General features: G+C 36.9%; 1 protein-coding gene across 3 annotated transcripts in view; it reads right to left on the bottom strand.

Moving 5' to 3' along the window:
- Positions 1-20,661, bottom strand: part of LOC134542046 (fatty acyl-CoA reductase wat-like) — an 81,301-nt gene that overhangs the window by 58,960 nt on the left and 1,680 nt on the right. Inside the window, exons 1-2 of one of the 3 annotated variants that reach the window (XM_063385897.1) lie at positions 16,137-16,212; positions 14,953-15,030 (exon numbers count right to left, since the gene is read on the bottom strand). The exons of 1 other annotated variant lie outside the window; for it this stretch is intronic. The gene's annotated coding sequence lies outside the window, so the exon portion shown is untranslated. Of the gene's footprint in view, positions 1-14,952; positions 15,031-16,136; positions 16,213-20,661 lie in introns of those variants that run through there. One more of the 3 variants, XM_063385895.1, reaches the window with a different exon arrangement.

The raw sequence follows: 20,661 nt of genomic DNA, 5'->3' as shown, positions 1-20,661 counted from the left end.
TTAAAATAAAGAGCTAATTTTTTGGCGGGGCGGACCCCCTGAGGGGGTCCCCCATTTAAAAAAAATAAAAAAATTAAAAAAAACTTCGTATGAGAACCTCTATTCCGATTTTTTAATTGCTGGTAGTTATGGGCCCGCCCAACAGATAGCGACACATGGTTTCAGTTTCCACTGTAAGAGTGGCACTTGTTTATTTACCCTCCTTGTTCTGGGAGTGTGCAGTGCTGGCGGCGCGCGCGGCAGAAGCAGAGCCCCAGCAGCAGCGGCGGGCAAGGCTGCACTCGGGGAGAAGGAGTAGGAGGAGGAGTAGGGGGGGAAAGCACTCGCAGCAGGCAATTAGTAACGGATCCCGAGACACGGCCGCGCACACAGCACGCTCTGGTTGGCCCGCGCATGCAGTGGCGCCCTCCGTGCCAGCGGCCAGGAGCCGGCGAGGCCCGTGGTTCACTTGTGCGACCACCCCCCCACCCCACGGCCGGCATTCTCACACTCCCCTCCCACGTGTGCTCCCCATCAGGGTAGGGTGGGAGAAATTCCACTTCGTTTTTTTTTGTTTTGTTGAACGTGATAACAGTCTTACAAATCGATATGAACGCCGGCTGCACGCACGAAAAAAAAAAAAAAAAAAAGACTCATTGTCAAGTCCCGCCTGAGCCGAGCGTGCCAAGAACCGGCCAACCACCGTGCGAGAAAATCTTCTATAATATATCAAACAGGTTAAGGCGGGCTTTTCAACTAATAACTGCTCGTGATTATATTTAAACAAATTATTTAAATTAAATTAGCAAAAGCTGTAAATAATATTTGAAAATTAAAAAGGATGCAAATTTTCATCTATTTTTTCTTATGACGTTTATCACGTAAAATTATCGTCCGTAAACCAACTTTGCAGACAAACCAGCCCCCACTTTTTTTTTTTTTTTTACAATCCAGAGCTATATAAGTTAAACAGAACTGCTAGGGATCACTCCCTACAGGTTTTGAGGATCTCTCCTCCAACCATTTTTGATAACCCAGCCTTCATATCCTATAAGGATGTCTAGGCTGGGGCCCCCATGGGCATGGATGCGGATACGCCGCATACGCAACCGGGAGGGCGTTAAAGCCGTTGGCTATACACAGAGGCTGAGGCTACCCATCCCAGCTTATGCACCACCTCCAGCCCCCTACCCCACTCAGCTCACCAGCAAGTTGGATGCTCCCAAAGCCCTCTGGAGTCATCACTTCTGGCGCCTACCCCAGTCTCCCGCCTCACACTGGGACTCCTCAATCACCCAGCGAACCCGCGGTCCGGTGGAGGCCTACCCAACCTCTGCCAGCTGTCCAGGCTGGTAACCGGAGCTGTCCTCGTCGCTCACAACGTCAGCACTTCAAAGGGCTAGGGAACCCTGATACCTGCCCCTAAAGCACTCCCTACAGTAAGAAAACACGGTAGACATCAGCAGGGACGCAAATCTCTAGGATTCACGTGGAAGGTGGAAAAAAAAAAGGGGGGGGGGGGAGGAGCCTCTGAGGGCTCACGTAATCTGAGACCCAAGAGCTGGTCTCGTGGGATAAGCTGACACAAAGTCATGTCCGGATAGATTGCTGCATGTTGTATTGTTAATGTTGACAAACATATGTGGACTGTATCGAGATGGTTTTTAACCGACGATGCAACATAAATTACACGATAGCATCAGCCCGCACCATTGCGGCCTACCGCCATCATGCCGATCAAAACGAAGACTGATTTTTTTTTTTTGTTTCTCACTGCAGGGATGCCACTCTCACGGTTTATGGACGTCGACCCTTGCAGTGCCAACTGTAAAAAGCTGGGGCGCGGGTGATTTAAACTGAGTCTATCACTTGGCCCGGTACAAGTGCCGCAAAGTCAACTCACAACACACAGGGGCGTAACCAGTGGGGGTTAGGGGTTCAAACCCTCCCTAAACACCAAATCTTTAATTAAATTCTTATTCATCACTCAAACAAATTTTATATTAAATTATAAAATTATTATTATTATTACAATATTTAAATTTAAGTACCGAAAACTGCTAAAATAGCACTATTTTACACCTTAAAATTCAAATTTTCCCGGGGGAGGACCCCTTAACTTCTTCCAATCTGTGTTCTTCTGTTAAGGATAGGATGATGATAGGAAAAGTAGGAATGGGAGTGTTTAAAGAATGATGTGAAGGAAAATGGCTTACCCAACACCAGATGTAGTCAAAAATAATAAAATATATATTATTTGCGCCACGGACTCTGCAGCAATGCTAGGAGGAACGGGTTAGCAAAGAGCAATTAAAATGCTACATTGAAATGTATGAAAATAGAATTACGCCGCGGACTCGGTCGCAATGCTAGGAGGTTCAAGTTAGCAAAGAGCAATATAAAATTAGCGTAACGGGACACAGCGAAACGGGAACATGTGCGTAACGGGACACTTTTTCTTGCATGCAGCCGGCGTTAATCGATTTATTAGACGTTGTCACGTCAAAAACAGTCTGAATAAGGGAAAGATACGTAATTTAAAACAATTTGTCACGCACAAAACTAAATTACTATCCGGTGATTTTCGAATTATTTTAAAATAATTTTCATATTGAAAAAAAGAAGAAAAATGCTAAGTGATTTTTTTGCGAAAATTTGCACGCTGAAGTGGCCACTTTTACATACATGGTTCATGGCCGTGACGAGAAGATTTACATTTTCACTACATTGTTGAACTGTTTTATCTTCAAGCATGTTAAACATTATCTGATATGTTTAGCTGTAAGCTAATCTTCATTCTATCAAACACACATTTTACCTGCAGTTTAAAAAAATAATTCACTGCTACTGAATTAATTTTTAGGCTGTCTCCTAAAAAGACAATAATTAAACAACATAATTTCAAACATGAGATTATATTTTTGAACAAAATTTAATACATGTTTTAAATCAGTTAGGTATTAAAATTTTTTTAATCAATAATTATGATGCTTACCATAAAAATGTAGTTTAATAAACGCATCCCAACGAATAATCCAAGCCAACGACCATATAACCAATGACATAATGCTGATATTTAATAGAGCGTTTACTGTATAGAAATCTCATTGCAACATTTGTTGTAAAAATTGTTTCAATAACAAACGGCGTAAGACAGTCAAAGTAGAAGGTAAGCCCAAGAAAGTCCATAGACGGGTTAAACATTTGGAATACTAAACTAAATAGTTGCAATAATGAAGAAATAATGTAGGTGTAACATATCAATTGGGATCTTGAAACTAGTAACATGCTTGTGAAGAATCTTTCTTGACATAAACAATATTCGCATCAACGGTAGTTCATTAATAATTAATGGAAACCAGCACAGGTAGATACACCCGTGGACGTAAACTCTGAACTCAAATAAAATCGATCCTTGACTACGTTAGTGCATTGTATGACTGTGATGGTTTGTGATTGACAGTAAAACTATTATATTCAGTCGTAATCACAATCATATTTTAAAGACATGACTAATACTTTTAAGGACATGACTAATACTTAGGTACTGTTAGCTCGTAAGTACTTGATCGTAAACGAGACTTAGAGCTGTACAACCACGGATAGTGCAATTCTTGACAAATGTACTTCTAAATTTAATTTTAACTGTGTATTTTATTTCCTTCCCCCCATTCCACTCCCTCCATGTTTATATATATACATATATATCTTTTACCCTCTGTACTCACTTCAGAGCCAGTAGCTAACTAATAAACTACACAAGATACAAAAAAAAATGGTGTGTCAATTTATCTCTGCATCTCTGTGCAAGTTAGAATAGTCTCAACTTGCCCAATATCTTTTTGCAAACTTCTACAGAATGGAGCCAGCTACCAGATGCAATGCCTATTAATTGAAAAGTGAACACATGTTAAAATAAACAACAGCTAATAACTTTCTCCATGACTCCATTGGTAGTCGACAGCGTCCTTGCTGGCCACGCTGTAGTCTTTAGAAGGGTTTTGGAGAAGGGGGTAGAGGGGGGGGGGGCAGTTTTGTTGACTGTCCTTATCCTCCCTAGAAGTCAAGGCAAGTCGCGGTATTACCTTATATGGTCAACACACACTTTGCGCTCCAAGCTCCGCCGCGAGATGGTCAAACGAGGAGATACGTCGCGTGAATAACCCTGCTAACATTTAACGGTATCTTCGCAAAGGTTCATTGCCACGCCAAGTTTAGTCCGGGCGAATGGCGTGTGTGCGTTTGTACTGTACCTACTCTGCTGTGCTTGGCGGGTTTTTTTTCCTATCCCACGTCGTTATTTCATGTTCCCGACATGCATTGGCAAACTTTTAGGTAGGCGTGGCTTCAATTTCACAGCATACCCTACTCTACGCATAATTTTCCGAGTTACAATTTTTAACATTCTTGTGCAGTACAGATATATATATATATATATATATATATATATATATATATATATATATATATATATTTTTTTTTTTTTTAGTCAAAAGGAAATTTTGCTAGTTACATCACGATATGGTTTGAATTAATGTATATTTCAGAACATTTTTTTTTAAAATTTACCCAGTCTTTCAAAATTATCAAACCTGTGAGGAATTTTGCCGGTAAGTAAATTAAATATATATTATTTCAGAAATAAATTCAAATTACAATTGAAATTAAAACCAGTAACATTACCTTTAAGCCTAAATTTTTCAGTTCTGTAATCCATTTAATTCTCATTATCGATACTACAAAATAATTTAAATAAATAAATATATATAATTTTAGTAGCTAAAACGCAAAACGTATGCTCCGGATATTTTTTTTTAAGTTTGACAATTGAAAAAGTTTACCAGATTAGCAGTTTAGACGTAAATACAAAATAATGACACGAACTTGACGAACCCCCTATTGCGTGAAAGTTTGTGTATGTATGTTCAAAGCCCATCAATTCGAAAATAGAGAAATATATAAAATAATAATAATAAAAACGCTAATCAACCAAAATATTTTACTTTTATCGCAGCAATGACTCAAAGGAAGAAAACAAAATAAATACTTTTTTTTTAAAATATCTGAGTGAATAAAAATGTATAAATAAATTTTTTAAATTTAGTTTTACGTAAGTTATACAAGACAAAATCAACAAAAATGAAATAATTTTTTTTTGTTGCTTCAAAATAATATTTGAAATGACTCAATGTTACTTTCGAAATTCAGTGACGGTTCGACATTATTTGTATCTTGAAATAGCTGACGTGGCTGTGGAGGAAATCGCTCTGGCTGCCCGTGACTCGCACTGCGACCGCGATAACGACGCCGTTGATTGGTCGGAGGAGCTCCGAGAGCGACGGGCGGTGGGTTCTGTGAGTCAGACGTCTTGTTTGCTGCCCGCTGGCCTTCGTACTCTGCTCTGTGACGGGCCCTCGCAAGGTCCGCTCTGTTTGCGAGCCTCGAGACAACCCCCGGGTCGCTCGTGAAGTACGAAGAGTTGCCAAGACTACAACCAAACCCTACGATTTCAAATCACTCGTGCCACACATAACGCATTCCTTGTCGAACTATTGGCTTAGTGACCGCTACGTAACTAGTCATGCAAAACTTCAAATAACGACATATATTGAGAACAGCATAGAATTTACGTTCTTGGAATGATTCTTGCCGTGTGACACCGTATGGCGTAGAGAAAACTTGGAAAAATGGACGAAGAAAGATTAACGTAGGCCTACCAATAAACTGAATACTAGCCCCACTCACACACTGTTAGAAATTACAGTAAATGTGCGGACTTTACAACAACTCGAATAGTCGAAGAGTTCTTCGTGATTTCGAACAACTGAATATTCGTGGAAACTACGCCGTATTTCGACTTCCGAGTTGTATGTTTCGAACACATGTACCAACCCTACGATTTCAAATCGCTAAATTGCACATCATTTTTTACTTGATATTGCCTCTCGCCATTACAACTACGTAGCCATGTGGGGTTCCGTGGGGGTCCAGACCCTCTCTTTCAGGATTTAAGTAGCTTGGCTTCTGGGTTGTAGCCGCGTCCTTGGCGAATAATTCACCAAAGTTTCGGTCGACATTGCAGTCGCCATCATCAGGGAGCAGTTTCCTAGTAAGGACGCGGTACAACCCAGAAGCCAAGCTACTTCAGACAATGGCCGTGAAAGCCTGCGAATATTATTAAAGGATAAAAAAAAAAAAAGACAGAATAAGAAAATCGTACCAATATGAGCTACATAAGGTTACACAGAGATTATTTCAGAGGGAAATTTTTGTAATCCTTAGTGGGCTACAATAACGTATTTCCTCCCCTTTACAGCCCGATATGCCGCTACGCAAACACGGCAGGAATTGTTTTTTTCCCAGTAGACCATGTTGAAATGCCAGTTCGCACATGTGTAAGCTTATTTTTCACGCACAAAACCTGACATGTGTGTTTCATGTATTTAATAACATTAATGTTTATGTATTTACAAATTGTTTTAACAAATTCATTGACTTGAGAACAATGTATTAAACACAAATTTTTGTTCTTTTTACAAGTAAAATTTCTGAAAGTCTGTTGCCAACGATATCACTCGTATAACTGCAATGGCAGAGCTTTGTGAAATTGAAACTGGTACAGTTCTGTCTTGCATTTTTACAAGTGATATCGTTCGCAACTTAGTTTCCAAGGACTATTCTTGTAAAAGTACAAAAATATTCTTTACAGTAAAGTGGTTAACCTACATTGCATGAATTCAATTCCTAAGTCTTACGTGTATTACGTTTTTTTATAAAGTAGGCCTCAACACTGAAGACCTCATGCTAGATAACTGATCGATACGACGTGAGGAACGATAGTTGTCGACTGCTGGTGAGGTTTCATGTCACCAACGTCGTATTTCGTCCTTTTTGACACAATGCGAGCTCTTACACGATTGCTAATATCTTACAATAGAGAGTTAGTTACTTTTGTGACAGTTCGTTCACACGTGCGATAAATAAATACGTATACACATACATATATAGTGATCGTAAACTTCTAGATATGAAATGTGGGACCGACTTAGTATACCTCTCAACAGATACAAGCCTATAATCTATTTCATTTGAATTGGCTCAGATTCGCCCAATATGCGTATTATTATGCAACTGTTGTTCGGTCAGTGATTGTAAATTAACTTCACGTGTGGTTTTAGAGGTATGGTGAAAATATTCAGGTAATGCTTTGCACGTGACATTTGGAAAATTGGTACGTTGATATCTACTTTTGGGAACTGTCAAATTTGAGAAAAGTTACATGGCACAGTATATAAGCGTTGAGCCAATTAAATACTCAAATACCATAAAATCCTTAGTATTGGAAGAATTCGATATTCTAGGAAAAATATTCTAAGAAAAATATAAAGTAAATTTTAAAAATTCAACACTGATAATTCTGAAGTTTACTGGGTTATTTTTTTTCTCCATACCTACCCTCTTACCATTCCCCAATACATTGTACTTTTAACATATAATTATATAAATAATATTACAATATGTATTGGTTCTGCAAACTTAAGTTTGTGGAACAACCATTTCAAGGGTAGAATTTTAAATTGACTGTACAATAATTTGTGTTCGATCCTTGACACCTACATTCGGATTCGAGTGGTATATTCGAGGTACTTTCTGGGATTCAAATTTCAAAAAAATTGGTAATGGCCAATTTCTTATAAATAAATAAATAAATAAATAAATAAATAAATAAATAAATAAATAAATATATATATACACACACAAACACACACAAGTTTGACATTGAGAGCTGCAGTAAGAAACTGCCCCCACTCAGTCAATGTGTCATGTTATTCTCTATGTGGCAGTACTTGACACGTGTGATCACGTGTTCTATCGACTGACTCGACCACGTGCGGCGCAGAAATAGACGCCAATCTCTCGGAGCTGCATACATGCTTTCGTCAGAAAAAAAAAATTGGTTGTCTGTAAAGTCGGTTTACGGACGATAGTTTAACGTGACAACGTCATAACAAAACATTGATGAAATGATTGCATACTTTTATGAATAAAATTGAATCATTTTTATTTTAATAATAAAATAATAAATCCTTGAAATTATACTAATAATCAGATTTTTTAAAATGCAAGAATAATTAACCTTTATTGCCGAAATTGTTGTTGTAATAAGCAATGAAAACCACATTAACTTTTTACTTCACTTTATGAACAGTCTAGTGGAAGAGAGATAGATGCGGCGCAAGCGTACAATGAGCGTAACGGGACACAGCGTAACGGAACAATGTGCGTAACGAAACACTTTTTCGTGCGTGCAGCCGGCGTTCATCGATTTATTAGACGTTGTCACGTCAAAAATATCGATTCATTTCAACAATTATTTAGAGGAATTAAATTAACTAGAAGTTGGTTTGCTAGAAGGGAAATGTATGTTTCAAATAGACCCCACATTTTAAATGATGCTAACTAGCTAGGAAACTTACCGATTTGTAACTAATTTATATAGTTTATAAAAAAGCAAAGAATTTAGCCTATTTTTGTAGTAAATTATTATTTAATAAGCCGAAGCACATAAGTAATGTCGCAAAGCACTATCCAGCTCAGCTTTATACCGCGAAAGTAGGCCCACTGTACGGACAGAGAATGAAATTAGGCCTACGGCAGGGTTTTAACAATGAGAGCGTGATAGTGTCTTTATGAGGGGGGGGGGGGGGGGTGGAAACAGAGTGGAACTATCAGAGGCGACAATCAGCATTTTCAAGATTGACCACTGAATCTCACCCAACGCCATGGGGTGGAGTTCTCAGCCAGAGGCATTGGTTGTTCCCGAGTTGAGTTTTCGCCACTTAAAGACCCGATACGTCCCCTTTTTGTTTTTACCCTTTAATTGGGCAGTTTTAATTGCGTTTAATTGGGCCGGCGTCCCGCGGCGCCGGGTAGCGGAGAGCTCGGCGCTAATTGGTCCGCTCCCGACTCTCTGCCCCGTGTCGAGCAGTCGGCTCCGCGATCGTGCATCTTCGGTTTTTTTTTTGTTCATTGTAAAAGGTTAGGTTAGCTACATTATAAATACTTTAAAACATTGTGGACGGTTGATTTGGTTAGGATAGCTACATTAAAGATACTGTGAAATCATGTAAACAGTTTCCTATCCCTGGATAGATACATATTATAAAGTTATTAGCTAAGCAACAGGTGCGTAGGAAGCAAATATTTAATTGGGGGGCAAAGGAGAGTATCATTATAAGTGGTGGATTTAACAAAGCAAGTGTCCGAGGGCTCTCCCCGGGAGAAAAAAAAACTATTCTAAGGAGCAAAATGGTGCTATTTAAGCATCTTTCGTACATAAAACTAGAATGTACTACTAGCAGAAATTTTAACTTTTTTTTATAAAAAAATTTGCTTAAGGCTCGGCATCACAAAACAGTGTTCACTTTTCAGTTTTCGCCTCGTAGAATTCATTTTAAAAGCAATTTGTTGAATTTTCCCACTGCAAAGAATACATAAATTACAAGCACCTTCAAATTTAGTCCCCAGATATCATCAAGTTATCTAGAGCTGTAGAAAAGGAAAAGATGTATTTATAATTAAAAATATGTTTCACTAATTGCATCATAATTACATGACGGTGGTTGAAGATTAATATTTCTATTGTGAGATAATATATTTTGCCAACTATCTATAGCTATAGTTTCATTTTCTTAATATGTACTAACAATCAACTGCAATAATCAAAACAAGCTATAATCAAATATTTAAATGAGGCTGAGCCTTGAGTAAACAATTTAACAAAGACGTCATTATCCCACTCATTGCCCACTCTTAAGTAAATTCATGTGCATATCAGGACAGGAGAACTCTTAATGTTACACACCTTTAATTAAATAGTCTTAGATGATGCCAATATTCAGAATGTATTGACACAAGCATATTGTGTACCTAGTGTCCACTGAATATTAATTTAAAACGTGACAGAAAAACTGCTTTACCATCAATAAATCTGAAAATCTAAATATCTTATGATAAGTTATATGACAAAATAACACATTCAAATTGATAAAGTAGTTTTTTTTTTCTTTTTTCCTTTTTACTGTCAGACTTCATAAATCAAGGTCAATACAGGAAAGGTCTATACATCAACCAAATCTGAATTAAGGCTCTAAAGTTTGAAAATTTACTATTCGTTATATTTTTTATTGAAAGGAGTACTAGAAAGTATTTACATTGTATTCAGAAAGGTCAAAATATTTTTTTAGCATTTAAAATTAAAAAAGTCACAAAAATTAATTTTTCAAAAAATGCAGTTCAACTTTAAAAAAAATTAAAAATTAAAGATGGAAAAAAGCTTCTCGCAATAACACACACATCATTTTATTCAGGAAAGTCGAAATTTTATTTTGGTATTCAAAATTAAAAAAGTCAATATTTTAATATTTTTACTGCCAGACTCCCTTTAAGAATAAGTTTAAAATGCGAACCCCACAGAATAGGCGAGTGAAGATGGTTAAAAAATAACTGTAAATCTGCTTGATAAATTCTTGTTCAATGATTTGCAGATTCAAATAAATTTTTTTATTACTCGATGAAATAATCACGAGCGACGAGCGGAAAAAAATAATGTACCGACATACTAAACTATAATGTTAAATATGTATATTATATATAGTTTTCGGGATCATGTAAAAATTCGTCTTAGTCTAAACTGCTCAAAAGTAATTAATACCTGAGTTAAAGGAATCCAACTCTTCTTTAGGATCTTTGTCTTCACAGGCATTACAGCCTAATGTGCACTGCTCTTTAGACGGTGGTTGTGATGAACTGCAGGACTGTGCAGAACGGTTGTTAAAGAAAAAGTTGATGCTTTTCTGAGTCATTGTACGCCCCAAAAATTAAAATACTGTTATAAATTTTCTCCTTAAACCCTAAATGTTTTTCATCACTGCCATTCCGCACTACTCACTCACGATACTACAGATAAATAAGTTTATTTTAAACAGTTCTGTAGTACGGCTCACAAAGTTTCTTGGACTTAAAAGCAAGACGTACAGCTGTTGAATGATGACTGATGTGGAAAGCGCTCTGCACGTCAGGTCGTTACCGTTAGGTAGAAACGAGGCGGAACGAGCGGAAACATTTACTGGTCTTATATCCCACAATAATATTTCCGCTATCAGCATTGTAAAACGTGAATATTTAGAAGAAAACAAGAACAGTTGCCGTATTTATTATGTCTGTACACTTATCGAAAAGTCTTAATTTATTTTAAGAATAAAGTAACGCACAGGCAAGAAAATCCCACAAAACCACTTAGCATTGCAATGAAGACAATGCCTCTTGTTCATCTGATCAATGGCCGGGCAAAACCATCACTTTGCCCGGCCATGAAATGTTATGGCCGGGCAGTCGCCTGGGTCGCCCCCCCCCTCCCCCACCCCCGGTTCCTACGCGCCTGCTAAGCAACCATAAAATGATTTTACAGTATTTTTAATGTAGCTATCCTTACCAAATATAACCAACCATCCACAATGTTTTAAAGTATTTATAATTTAGCTAACCTATCCTAATCGACCGCAAAATTTAATGCCACACCGGTTTATAAAATGAGATATAACGGGAAAAAAAGCGAGCATGAACTTCGGGGAACTTCGGGTGTGGCGCTCTCGTCTGTGAAATGAAGGCTTCCCACAACTATCTGTCGGGCGGGCCCATGACTACCACAGAACAAGGAGGGAGATGTAGAAGTGCGACTTTTAGAGTGGGAATTGAAACAATGTGTTGCGCGACACGCAGGGGCGCACCAACAGGGGGGGGGGGGAGGGTATTTTGCCCCGCCCTTTGAAACCTAGAAGTGGGGGCAAACGGGGGCAAAGAAAGTGCTGTGTTATCAATTTTTAGATAATAAAACTGCTTAAATAGCACCATTTTCCACCTTGAAATACAAATTTTCCCGGACCCCCCGCTTCAATAGAGGGGATCGATGATTCTTTATAAAAAGACATTTTGCCCCCCCTTTGGAAATTTAGTTGTTGCGCCCCTGGCGACACGTGACGCTATCTGTTGGGTGGGCCCATAACTACCAGCAAAAACCCTCTTGACGGGAGGATTAAAATGTTAATTTAACTACTTGGCGACTTATTGCGTAGCAACTGAGATTTAAACTGTACAAAAAACAATTTTGCAATGTAATAAAAAACATGTAATATATAAATTAGTAAAAGATGCTAAATTTTTGGTATGCTACACTAAAAAATATGTGGCTACTAAAATAAAGTGAATTAATTTGCACTGGTTGGTTTGCCTGATAAATTTAGCCAGGTACGTTAGTAATATATTATGAAAGCTACTATCTAGCGAATGGGCCCGAAACTACTTCAACAACTAGGTCTCTAGTCCCTAGTTTCTCCCCCATGACCAGGACTGCGGCTGTAGGTCCATCACGGGGAGACAAGTTGCCAAGAGCTTCCCGAGGTCTTAGAAGTTGGAGCTGAACTTCTTTCTTGTCGCGAACATACAGAACACTAGCTAAAGTACCGCGCTTTGCAAGTCAGAACACATACAGTTAGTTCATTACACATGCCCCTAATCATAGGTACGCCACTGCCGCGCCTCGAAAGAAAAAAAATTAAACAATGCAATAGGCGTTGCCAGAAGACGAAGAGAGGCACTCGAAATACTTGGTTTACGTTTGCGGGGCATTAAAACACTTAAGCACAGAACCAAAACAACGCCTAAACTGAGTATAAATATTAACTAATCGACAAATCCACCTCGAACTGCAAGCAACCGATGAAATGGCAATTGCCACGGAGACGCAGAAAGTATTAACAATGCAAAACCCGTTATCATGGATAAAACGCTCCAGATCTAGCCAACAGGAACCGTGCAATTTTTTTACCGGTGTAAAAAGTAGTTTATGTCACTCTCCGGCACATAAACTATCTCTATGCCAAAATTCATGTCAATCCGTTGCTCCGTTGCTGCGTGAAAGAAGGAAGAACCAACAAACACACTTACGCATGTATAATATTAGCATGGATAGTATGTGTTGAGTTTATGGCCAATGTCTTATTGAACAAAGTTCTATTACCACCGCAATACTTGAAGCGTATTTCTTTGAAATAGTTTGGGATAACAACACGTCCGAAAATTGTATGGAAAATGATGTTACCCCAAATTACTTTAAGAAATTAATTTTACGACAGTGACAAGTTTTGCGGTGGTCGTAGAAATTGTTTAAAACGTCGTTCAACTACATCCTCAAATGCGTATAGAATCCTTTAAAAAGCACTTTTAGACCAAATGGTTTGAACTTAAATTTTTTCGGGATGTACTTGCAGCAGGGTTCTAACTCGTGGAGTGTAATCTGGTAAAGATTCTTGTCTTCTGGGCACGGGACCATCACTCGCCCACGATTTTCCAGCCGAACAACAGTCAAACCCTACTGCCGTCAACAAACCTCGAGGGAATCGTTCATTAATAGTACACCACATAGGCGTACCCAGGGGGGGGGGGGGGTGTTTTGGAGGTTAACCCCCCCCCCCCCAAATGAACACGCATGTCATTCAAAACTCATTTTCTTGAAGTTTCACACCGAGCGACGAGAGAGAACGTCACCAAGCAGCCCAATTGGTGAGTAGTTAACGTAAACATATTTGAATTGCAGTGGTTGGTTGGTTCATGAATGTCCACTACAACATCCACATCGACCCGGAGAATGTGCTTACTGAATTTGCCAAAAAAAAATAGAAGAACTCTTCTGTAAAAAGAATGCAAGCTTAAAAAAGTTTGTTATAAACAATTATTTTTTGGTGTTTATGCAGTTTTTCTTAAAAATAAGAAGGGGCCCCCCCCCCCCCACGAAAAATATCTGGAAGAACCCCCCCCCCCCCCCCGAAAAAAATCTTGGGTACGCCTATGGTACACCAATACACTCAATTCTGTTCAAATTTCAGAATTTAAATTAGAGATTAAACACAGAACAAATTTAAAAGCACTCTGATGACAAAAATCACTTACTGTATTCGAACTCTTGACATTCAAAGTGAAATTTGAAAAACAGTCAACGACTCGCCACCGCCTGGCCTCCACGACTGGTTTGTTCGACAGTTACGTTGGCGAGTAAGACGTCCAATGATGAGCTCAAAAATAAATTCCACTAAGCAGCTCGCGGGTCCGTTGCATTACGCATTTTATTCTTCACAAGCCTCCAAAGAGTATTGTACATAGTAATACCATCATGAGATGTTTTTCCCTACAAGTAAAAACCTATATTATTTGAGCCATTTTTAATTTTTTTTTAAAATAACAGCGATTTAAAAAAGATTTTTAATGACGAAAATATTTTTTAATCAGCGCATGATTTTCAGGTAACTGGAAAATGGCTACTTGTAAATAAAAGCCACAGAACAACAACACAGTTTTCTAAACACCAGTGTCAAAAAAAATTGGTTGACTGTAAAGTCGGTTTACGGACGATAGCTTAACGTGACAACGTCATAACAAAACATTGATGAAATGATTGCATACTTTTATGAATAAAATTGAATCATTTTTATTGAATTATCAATATTTTGTATGGATACAAAGAAGTGAAATGAAATATGTATACAATTTAATTGATAAATTTATTTTTATTTGCACTCATTAATTCAAATATGTTTATTACTTTAACGAAGAGATTATTTTAACTATAACTTTTATACATGTTTGTTATTTAACTTCTTCCAATCTGTGTTATTCTGTTAAGGATAGGACGATGATAGGAAAAGTAGGAAACGAATGGGAGTGTTTCAAGTTTAATGTGCCTCGAAAAAGTCAAATCGATGGTTGTTCCAATCGAGTGGAAGAGAGATATATACGGCGGAAGCGTAAGATGAGCGTAACGGGACACTTTTTCGTGCGTTCAGCCGGTGTTCATCGAATTATTAGACGTTGTCACGTCAAAACGTGAGTGGTCTCAGCAGGGAATACTGTTCAACTTACAAGAAACCAGGCATGTCCCGGAGGCGTGGCCGCGGCGCAAGACTCGAACCCACGACCCACCGTGGACAGTCCCAGGGGCTGAAACAACAGTTACGACGGTGGTTCGTCGATCGCGGTATGTGCGAAGGTATAGCTTTTTTTTTTTTTTTTTTTTTACATTATACGTGAGCTACAGCATTACGCCAAACGGCCAATGGTTCAATTCGTTGTAGTGCAATCATCAATTTCAATTCGTGAGAAATCAAATATCAGCATGTAAATGTCACACCCATGCCTTACCCGGGACTCGAACCCAGGACCCCCCGCACCGTAAGCCGGTGTGCATCCGACTACGCTACGGAGGTCGGCGAAGATATGGCCTGTCTCGCGCTTTAGACTGCAGTAGTTAAAGGGGAAACGGCGAACACTGTTGCCAGACTAATAGAAGCCGGCTTGTAACATTAGGTCTTATTTGTATACCATCGTTAATTATAATACGTTTAAGTATATATATATTTTTAAATTATACTATTTCTTGATTTCTCTAAGACCATGAAGTAGTGTCTACCAACAGTGTTATTACAGTTGCAGCAAAAATAACTAATGCTAAATACCAGTTATTTTACAGGAAAAACTATTTGTAACAGTTGGTCACTATTAACAATAACATGGCATTCCGTGAAAGTATGTGCAATGCTAAAAAGATCCAGTATTTCTTAAAATTAAATTATATAAGCAAAATGTTAACAAAAATGGTTTTATACAAAACAAAGCTGTAAAAATATTGTATTACCTACCCACTTTGACACCAACTGATATATACGCTGCAACTCTCATACCTACCCTTACTATGATTTGTGAAATAATTTCTCTAGTTATAGTTAAGAATCAAACACAATATATTGTTAAGTTAAATTACTAGGTCAATGATGCATTCGTATGACACACGAGATAACAACTTCGACTTAGCAGCATTGAAATCTAAAACATTTTGCTCTAAAATTATTTACCTACTTACAATACCTTTGCAAAATTCAGCGAAATCCCACAGTGCTTGCAATCCATAACTTATATAGATGAATTAAAACTAAATAAACACCCATCCCTGGGAAATGTTTTTAAGAAGTAAATTGTAACTATTATTGTAAACACTTAAATGTGTAATGATTTTGTATGACTACAATGCACCGAATAGCCTAACTTACCCTGTTACTTAATCTTGGGTTATATTTGACAGTTTATTACTGATGTATTATCACAATATTGTGTTGCGTATGTATCATTTTTCCACTACGTTTCATCATTTACTATTTATGTGTAATGTATCAACTTCTTAATTACGTTTATCTACTGTTCATGTATGCTTGCTTGTTTATCACATCACTGTCAAAAATCCTAAAAGACCACGTAACTGCATAACTGTAATACGTTATGTCCAATAATCTCCCCAACACCTGCCCTACCCACAATACACAATCCTACTAATATTATAAACGCGAAAGTTTGTAAGTATGGATTGATGGATGTTTGTTACTCTTTCAGGTAAAAACTACCGATTGGATCTGAATGAAATTTGGCCTACAGCTAGCTTATAACCTGGATTTACACATAGACCCCATATTAATATTAAATTCCATCCCTAAGGGAGTGAAAAAGTGATAATTTCATTTTTTAACAGAAAAAATCATAGGTCATAGACATACAAATAGTGAGAGTCATTTCTCTATGTCTGACACACGATCATTCACATAGTAAGGTCTGGCAAATTAATATTTTTCTCCATGGTGAGACCAGTCCGCTTAAGGTGGGTTTACGATTGAAAATTAAGAATTAAGACTTAAGACTTAGTCGTGTACTTACCATATGACTATGTAAACTAGTGGAATGGTTTATGATTGTCGTGTGTGAATTTTGACGGGTCGTGTGCGAACCATATGATGACTTATGACTTAACAGAAATTGTTATATTTTATAAGTTTATGTCTTATTATTGGACCGAGCGAGGCAGTATTTTGGGTTAGAATTCGTATATTTGTCATTTGTAATCATCATCCATTTCGAAAAATAGATATCCCATTTGTCATTAACCTATTTCAAACCTGCTTCTCCGTTTCGAACAATGGCCGACCACGTGTTTTGTGCTGTGATTGGTTAGAATTAACGACTTCTATGTCAATCATAAACTGGAAAATGTAGTTTTGACTTAATCGTGTGCTCGATGTTAAGTTATAATTCTTAAAGAAATCAATCGTAAACCCAGCTTTAGTGGAACTCTCAGCGGCTAGCAAAATAAAGGCGCTAATACCAGTTTTGTTCTTAACTTCGTCAATAGATAGAGTTGCCTTGAATTTTAAACGCAATATCGTTTGATGCGTTTGTCATGTCTTTAATTTTCGTTTGTTTGTGCCGTATGCGTTCCTATACCATTCATCCAATTGCGATGAAATTTTGGTGATTTGTTATGCGCATGCCCATGAAGGTTACTGAGATGGTATAACTATTTTTCAATAGTTGGAGCACGAATCGTGTCAAAAAATGTGTTTATTTCATTTTATATAGCACGCATGACACAATATATTTAAATATAAAAGGGAGACAGAGATAGAGTGATATATATATGAGTGAGATAGAGACGGAGAGATAAGTTGAGATAGAGCGAGGTATAGAGAATGAAACGGGTTAGATAAAGAGATATACCTATATATGTATATAGCTATATAGAGACTTATATATAGAAGATATAGATATAGTGGGAAGTATATATGTATATATAAAGAGATAAAGAGATAGAGAGATACATAGATGTATAGAGATAAATATATATAGAGAGATGAATAGATGATTTGTATATGTGGAACTACTTCAAACATATTACAAAACAAAACTGAATGAGGCATTGCAATGCAGGCCAAGAATTAGCTAGATAATGGAATATTTTCAATATTAGTAATCTCTTATTTTTCAGCTTTTTTCTATATTGCTTTATAAAGTCTAAATTACATACAGACCAGGTAAATAACTATAAATTGGCAGAACAACGTCTGTCGGGATCTGAAAGTGATATAAATAAATTTTCACATTTGACATTCAAATTAAGAAGACAATTACATACTAACCACACCCTGTGTTCAGCCCGGGCAACGCCGGGTATTGCAGCTAGTATCACAATACAGACAAATTGTGTCATGTCTTGTGAAAATTTTCATCCGTATTCAACATACGATCATAGTTATTGTTATATCACAAGTTATGGTTATGGCAAGGATCTTTCTACGAACTAAATTATTACAGCCAAGTATCATGTACCACTGGTACAACGTTTACAGGATCATGCCATCAGGATCTTGATACAGAACTTTTACCGTAAACTCGTCCTGATTCAAGGAATTCCCTGAATTAGGACGAGTTTACGGTAAAAGTTCATCGAATAAACTCGTGCGCGTGTGAGCAAAATGTCACTCGCTCAACGAGTGTTGATTACACACAGCGCCTACTCGTTCATAAGAGATTTGCCATGAGATTATATTATCATTTTTGAATCACGTTTCTTCCTACGTATTTTATTCGTTTTTTTAATATTTTTTCAGTTAACTTTAAACTAAAAAATACAAATTTTTTTTTTTAATTCGTAAATTTTAAATAATCAAAACACAGCACTGGTAAGCGAGTGTAAAGAGAAAAGAGGCTCAGTGTTCAACTTACTCACTGGGCGTACGGCGAGTGTGGGTTAGCGAGTCAACGTGGTTGAATGTTTTTTTTCTGCAACGAGTTTGTTAATTTGACTCTCTGTCACATGCTTCGTTCGTCACGAACTCAGCCCGAGGGAGTTGGCTCAGCGGCAGAACACTGGACTCGCATTGAGGAGTGCCCGAGTTCGAAACCAAAGTTCGACCAACTTTCGAATGCTGGAATGGTTTTCTACTGCAGGCCCTGTTATATGGAGTCCCCAGTTTTCTTGTCCGCCCCCAATGACCTAGTTTTCAACTAAAAGATAAAAATAAAATAATTAAAAATAAAATACCAACCGCTTTCAGGGCAAAAAAATTTTTTTTAACCCAACTGTAGTCCGAAAACACCACACAAAATTATTTAAATAAAAAAAAAAGTTTTTTTTTAGCTACCACGTTCACGTTTTTAAAACGAACTAAAAAGTATAAAATACTTTATCCTACCCCATACAGATCCCTAAACCCATTCAGATTCTTAGCTTCATTCAGATTGCCTTGAAAATTTATGATTGGGAATTTTTTAAAACCTATGAAAAAACTTAAAGAAATAAATAAGATTAAAAGATTTAAGATTTAAAATGAAAAACGCGAGGCGCATACAATACATAATTGATGCATGAATAGTTCACCTATTTCCTTTACAATTTTATTTTAGTGCACTGCAAATGAAATGAACTGTTGTGTGAGTTTTCTCAACGAAAGCTACTCTCTACACTTCTTACTATTATATATTGCATACGCCCACGTTTCTTATTATAAATCTTACAAGTATTTTTGTAGTTATTAAAATTTCACAATCACCAATTTTCAGGGAAATCTGTATGGATTTAGAAATCTGTATTCCAGTTATAAATCTGTATAGGGCTAGAAGATATAAATGTATACTTTTTAGTCAGTTTTAAAAACGTGGTACATAATTTTTATATAAATATTATTTTCTGCTTTTGAGTATTGTGTGCGTGAAATTTTAAAATCATTTTTAAACATCATGATGATATCAAGAAAAAGACATTTAGCGGGTTTATTTCAGTTTCTCTGCAAAATTTGCACCGAAAAGACAGACAGACAAGAAAGCGAATGAATAAAAACGCGGTAAGTTACATTTTATTGAATCACACAACAGAGACGATGAATATCTTGCATTTTCTGAACCATCCATATCCCTTTTCAAATATTATATTTACTTTAAATCATTACAATAATTACAAATTGTAATATTCTTAATTTGATACTAACTTTTATGGAATTAACTTACAGTTTTAATTGTATGAAGCCAAATTATCGTGTACAAAGAAGCATTGAATTTTTACGTTCGTGTAGCTCGGTCCAATCCAGTAGTTTCTTACCGCTGAATGAAAAAAAAATGTATATAGTAAATTTAAAAAAAAATTGTTTTAGATGTGTATAAATAAAATAATTTCACGATATTCTCTGTATAAATTGTTTCCTTATAGGCAAAATAAAAAATTATCTAGACATAAATGCCTAAAATATTTTATAGACAAAAATAAAATGGAACATATGTGGCAAAATCAGGTATGCATAAAGTAGATTAAATAATACCGTATACGAAATAAAATTTCTGATTCCAAGAAATAATTCAAAGTTTTAAACGATCGGTGTCAGCGGTGGTAAAAATACACGTCGAAAATTTTCTGTGCAATCCGCAGTTATTTATATAGCTACGGAGATATAGGTATTTGTCGCTGTACATTAATTTGAAAATGCTAGCAATTCAGATTGTCAGTGAAAGATAAAATTCGATAGCTGTCAGGAGTTCCGAAAAACTTGTATGACTGAAGACTTCATAGGAAGTCAAAATCGAACGCTTAAATGTTATTTTATTGTCATGGGATATTTTTTGAAACTTTCTCGCAGTTTTTCAGTGTTTCGATGTACTTGAAACAAACTAAACACTCGTTATGAGAAGACGTGTCCATTTCAGGAGTATACGCAGAATTTAATCTCGGTTTTTCGGATGGGGTTGGTTGGTGGGTGTGGG

This window comes from Bacillus rossius, assembly GCF_032445375.1.
Source record: "Bacillus rossius redtenbacheri isolate Brsri chromosome 4 unlocalized genomic scaffold, Brsri_v3 Brsri_v3_scf4_2, whole genome shotgun sequence".
Taxonomy (NCBI): domain Eukaryota; kingdom Metazoa; phylum Arthropoda; class Insecta; order Phasmatodea; family Bacillidae; genus Bacillus; species Bacillus rossius.
The sequence above is the reverse complement of the archived record's forward strand: the minus strand, read 5'-3'. Positions and strand labels throughout refer to the sequence as shown.